We start from the raw sequence: 6,276 nt of genomic DNA on the forward strand, positions 1-6,276 counted from the left end.
AAGCACGTCTTCTCACTGGAGAGTAATTAATAGTACATGACATATTCTTCTCAAGGAGCTCTCTGAAGTTGAGAATGGAAAGCCTTCCAGATTTCTTAGGAATGTGTGGTATTGACAACTGGCCACCTGGAGAGCTTGTGCTGTGCTGCCTTTGGAGTGGCTAGAGAAAGACAGGAGGACATTGTGTGAACAGGACAAAAAAGCTTAGGAAGAGCACCATTCACTAAACATAGGATCCAGACAGAAGCAATCGCCAGAGCAGCGCTGGTCGACCCAGGAGGAAGAATTTGGAATAAAATACAACACTGATGAAAACTGAGGTTATAAATAAAAAAGAATACAGAATGAAAAAACACAAAACAAAACTATCTTGGTGGTGCTTGAGACAACTGGGGAATTGACCAACTAACATAAATTTTGAGAATTTAAAAGAAGCTTGAAGAAAAAGAAATTTTTATAGATATCAAAATTAATCAATAATTTTTTTAGTGCCAAGATAGTTAGTGCAAACATCTTCAAACTAGTTGAATATTAATAGTGTGATGTGAGTTGTACCAATGAGGTATTTTTATTTGGAGGATACTTCCTTCTGCTACCTCCGTATTCCTAAAATAAAATATACCATTCTTTTGACCTGGAAAATGCCATGATGCTCCTATCATGGCTTCTCTGTGAGACAGAACATATAAAGGCAGCCCAGTGCGTTGTGAATTGTGGATCTCTGGATGGCACTTCTCGGGTCATCTGATAATGTCAGATGTGACATAGTCTACATTTCAAAATGAAGAAAAGTAGTAGAGAGAAGTAGGAAGGTTTCTAATCTTATCCCCCTTATTCCTCATACAAAGGAGCCCTGGGTAATATTCTCCTCTTCCAAAGCACATTGTAAGACCGAAGAATGTTATGGTGGGACTTCCTCCCTTCTGCCCTGAGGGCCCTTTTGTCCACAGCTCTCTGGTTCTATTCACAGGCAGAACTGTTACACAGAGAAACAGAAAAATCAGAACAAATAGGCCTCAGGGGCCTCCTTTCCTAGTTCATAATTGTCAAGTAATGAGAACTTTTGTTCAGTCATGATTCTCCACATCAATTTTTTCCTTTAGATCTAGCACAAAAATCTATAGTTTTATCTTTTAAATAAATTTGTTATGTTTTTTAAATTATTGATTTGTTTGTGGTTTTGTTTGGTTGTTTCTTGTTTGTGGTATTGTTATTGGGTTGTATGGAGGTGGTTTGTAGCCAAAAAGATTCACATGTTGGGAACTTGGTTCCCAGAATGCCAGTAGTGAGAAGGATTGCCAGTAGAGGACCATGATACACAAACAAGGAAAATTACCATTGTGAAGCATGCCCCAGCAGGCACCAGACATCTGTCCAAATAGACTATAATGCAACATAAACCAAAAGAAAGACAAGAGTCCAGTTCATCTGAGTATTGAAAGAGAAAATGTATTTCCCATAATTTCATTGAAAGTTGTTATAGATGCCTGATCATGGCTCTACCCAGGATCTCTTGCTTACTTTATCGTTGTTGTTGTTGGAGACAGGGTTCTCTGTGTAACAGTCCTGGCTGTCCTGAAACTAGCTTTGTATTCCAAGCTGGCCTCAAATTTACAGAGATCTCCTGCTTCTGCCTCCCAAGAGCTGATGTTAAAGGTATGTGCCACCACATCCTGCTTCTTGTTTACTGTTTTTTGTATTTGATCTTATTTTTCCTCAGCATGCTCTTCCATCCACCATGGGACCCTTTCCAGGGTCTGTGAAATGATGTCTATACTTTAAGCTTCCAAAATTCTGAGCTATGTAAGCTTATCTTTATAAAGTTAGTCTATCTCTGGTAATGAAATGGACTCTATGAGGTGACAGCCATTAACCTCATGTTGAGTCAGAGAAAGTCTCTCTCTTCACCAATAAGGGGCACCAATAAAATAAGTGGGCATAACTATGAGCCTACTGATGCATGTCAAAATGCATTGATGTTAGCTACTTTACAGTGGCCTGAACAATCTGCCTACTGCTATGAAGACGAGCCACATCATCATAGTTGGTATGTGTGTGTGGGGAGGGCAGGGAGCAGGGGCCAGAAACCACTCACCCATTTTCAGTGGTCCTCTTTCATCTTTCCTCTCATGTTCTCTCCTCACTGCCATTTCTTCTCTTGTTATCCTTCATCTATTTACATTCCCTGTTGCTTCCATGTACCTTAGGGAAGACTTAACTCTGGAGTGAAAACAGCTATAGGGTGGGGGGTGGAGAGGATAGAGAGAGGAAGCTATGAACCTCTCTTCCACAGTTCTCATAAGTCCAAACGCGCAGCTGGAACTGCATATTCAGCTAGCATGTAGAGCACAAAGCTGCAGTAGGGCCTGAACAATTCCTGGACCTCAGCTTGGGTGCTGCAAGGTACTTGTCTATGGGTTTATCAAGGTGAAAGATCGTGGTAATTTGGATGAGTGAGAACAGTACATAGGATTGTGTTGAAGAAATAGAAATGCAATTTATGCTGAATCTCCCACTAAACCCATAACATTATGACACAGAGAGTTTGTTTTGTATAAGGTCATTAACTAGGGCATGCTAATTAATTTTCTTGGTATAGTCAGATATAGAGATAAAAATGCTTTCTATATTTTTATATGATTGAAAATAAAATCAAGGAAGAATAATATTTTCTGACACGTGACAAGTATGAAATGCAAATGTCAAGTATGAAATGCAAATGTCCAGAAACATTTCATTGGAAAAGGTTCATTTTACTGGATACTTATTATATGTGTGGCTGCCATTACTACAGTGAGAGTTCTAGAAGTGTGTGGAGCCCACACAATCTATCTGATTTAAGCTATTTATTACAGCAAAGAAATAAAGATCACCACTTGACTTATGGTATTGCTTATAGAAGTGGAATGTTATGCTTTCCACACTGTCTGAAATGCTTCCAAAGACCAGAAACTCAGTCCTCTCTGAGCCCATTTTGGACTTGTTCATGCCCTGAGCTTCAGTTTACAACTGCCTCAGGAAAAATAAAGCTGTAGGTGTGTCTATCTGATGCTTTTACATTTTAATAAATGGACAGAGGGGTTTAACAGAACCCTGGGTTGTCATGCCTGTGCTATGGCTCACATTTGGCAAGGTGCATTTGATAAATAATCGTGCCACATATACTCCATTCTTTTTGTCTCATGTTTATTCTACTGGCAAACACCTTAACAAAACAAAGGAAAAAAATTTTCAGATAAACACCCTAACTAGTTATAATATCAAGTATTTTCTTAATTATTCTGCTTCTGGACAATCCAGAGATTGCCCCACCTGGGAATCCTTCCCATATTCAATCATCAAATCCAGACACTATTGTGGATGCCAGCAAGTGCTGGCTGACAGGAGTCTGATATAGCTGACTCCTGAGAGGCTCTGACAGTATCTGACTAATACAGAAGTAGAGGCTCACAGTCATCCATTGAACTGAGTACAGGGTCCCCAATGAAGGAGTTAGAGAAAGGATCCAAGGAGCTGAAGGGTTTGCAGCCCCTTAGGACGAACAACAATATGAACTAACTAGTACCCTCAGAGCTCCCAGGGACTAAACCACCAACCAAAGAGTACACATGGTGGGGCTCATGGCTCCAGCAGATGGCCAAGTTGATCATCAATGGGAGGAGAGGCCCTTGGCCCTGTGATGGTTCTATGCCCCAGTGTAGGACAATGCCAGGGCCAGTAAGCAGGAGAGGGTAGGGTGGTGAAAGGGGGAGGGAGGAGGGAACAGGAGTTTGTTTTTGTTTTTTTTTTAAATTTTAATTTTATTTTATTATTTTTTTCTTTTTTTCAGAGGGAAAACTGGGAAAGGAGATAACGTATGACATGTAATTAAGAAAATATCTAATAAATAAATAAATAAAAATAAAAACTAAAAAAATACATGTAATTCATACTGTAAAATGCTACATTTTATGCTATGTATATGTACATGTATGTTACTTAAATTGTTTATAAATTGATTTTCACTTCAAAAAAACCTGTTCTGTTCCTGATCTTTTTTTTCCACTAGTAACTCTTTTCTCATTATCCCACAAAATATTACACTAAATAAAATACATGCTAGTTAGTACTCAGGGGTTTCTAGTCTCAGTCAAAAAAATGTCTACCCCAAAGAATGCCCACAACACAACAGGTTTCCAGGAAACTGCCACAATTTCAACACGTAAATTTTTGTAGAGTTCACCATTACCTTGACAGGCAGAATAAATACTCTTCCCACCTTGATAATAATGGACTGAACCTCTGAACCTGTATGCCACTCTCAATCAAATGTTGTCCCTTATAAGAATTGGCTTGCTCATGGTGTCTTTTCACAGCAATGGAAACTCTAACTTAGTGTTTGTGTGTGTGTGTGTATTTCAAGTTCACGTTCCAATTCATCAAAAAAATATTGATGACTTCTAAAATAATGTTGACACCATGAATTAAGAGCAGATAGATTCAGTGAGAGAAAGGATTTTGCTGTCATTTGAGATTGGCATTTGTGGCTTCATGGCTCAGTTATTGACTCCATGGAAGTGCTATCCTATTTTATGTGGAAAATCATATATAGCTTCCTTATTGTTAGTTTATCTACTTTGATTACAATACTTTGATTTACAATATATGTATTATAGATACTTCAAATCTGGAAACTTATGACATATATATTTAAAAATGTTTCATCATAAATTGGTTTTATAATTGTTCTAACATTAGTAGATGCCCATAATGATATACAATAATTCTCAAGATTTCTCTTGTCCATTGTCCTTTTGTAAGCTTTTACTAAGAATATATAATCATTAATAAATTCATATATAACAATTCTAAGGTTTGCATGCTTTATAAATTAAGTATATTAAATATTAGTGCAATGTATTAATTGTAACATATTGTTTTGTGTCCCTGCCTCCTTTGCGTATATATTTCTTACATGAAATAGATATTCCCCATCAGAGGGGGCCACATATAAGCCTTGAGGACAGGACCAGCAGGTAGTGCTGAACAAGAGTTTTGACTGTGGTTTACTGGGGAGGAATCATCAAGGCAGGAAAGGCAGGCATCAGATAGATAACTTAAGTAACTTCAGTGGCCTTTGGGCCATAGAGTTGGCCATGGTAGTGTGGCACCCAGGACTTAAGTGATTAGGAAAGATAAACAATGGTCTCTAAAGGGGCTGTGAGCTTGAGTTGGTTAGTTTACATTTGAAAAGCATGCTTCCTGATGAATCCTTTCCTAATTCTAGAAATTAGCCAGTTCTAGGAGATATCTCTTAGGAGTCAGCAAAGCCCAGGTGTCGTAGCACCATAAACATAGGAAATAAGATGGTCAATACAGGTATTTGCCCATCTTGACTTTGCAGAGTTGTGTCTCTTTCTTTTGACAGTGAAGGAGTTGCTTGGATTCAGTTGGGCTGCTCTGATGGAGAGGATTCTGTGTGAACTTTGCTGTGTTACCATTCCTGTCCAGACCATGGTTAGTATCTTCTGTCATTTTTATCTTGTGCCTCCGAATCATCTCTACTCTTATTGTGAATATTAGCCTTCACTATATCTTGTGCCAGGTTTAATGTAATACTCACTCTTCATTTATCCCTTGGACTTCCTTACTTATTATTTGGGTAGCCACATCTATATCCGTCAAAGTCTCAGACCTCCCTTATTCTAAAATTTGTTGGAAATCTTTAGCCTACCCAACAACCACAGTAGCCTCTCTCTCCCTCACTGCCTAAGGTCTAAGTATTAGTCTACATCACAATCCTAAGGCTCTTGTCTTACTACTTGATCTCTTATACTCTGGATTCTATTCCATACTTGCAGTTCTTTTATTGTGATCAAATCATACAAATTGTGACACCAGTCCTTGGGAATAAAAACAACTTTCTACTGACACCAGGTGAGGAACAACTCGTGACAGATCAAAGTAAGAGTATCAATAAAATCCAACTTGTTAAAACAATGAGTTTTTTTTTTTTAGATATTTTCTTTATTTACATGCGAATTTCTCCATTCCCAGTTTCCCCTCCAAAAAACAAAGAAACAAACAAAAACAACAAAAATAAACCCCTGTTGCCTCCCCCTTCCCCATGCCTGCCACCCCGCCCTCTCCCACTTTCTGGCCCTGGCATTCCCCTACACTGGGGCTCAGAACCTTTCCAGGGCCGAGGTCCTCTCCTCCTATTGATGACCAATTTTGCAATCCTCTACCATACACATGCTGCCTGAACAATCAGACCCCTCCATGTGCAGTCCTTGG

Source organism: Mastomys coucha, unplaced genomic scaffold (assembly GCF_008632895.1).
Source record: "Mastomys coucha isolate ucsf_1 unplaced genomic scaffold, UCSF_Mcou_1 pScaffold15, whole genome shotgun sequence".
Lineage (NCBI taxonomy): Eukaryota > Metazoa > Chordata > Mammalia > Rodentia > Muridae > Mastomys > Mastomys coucha.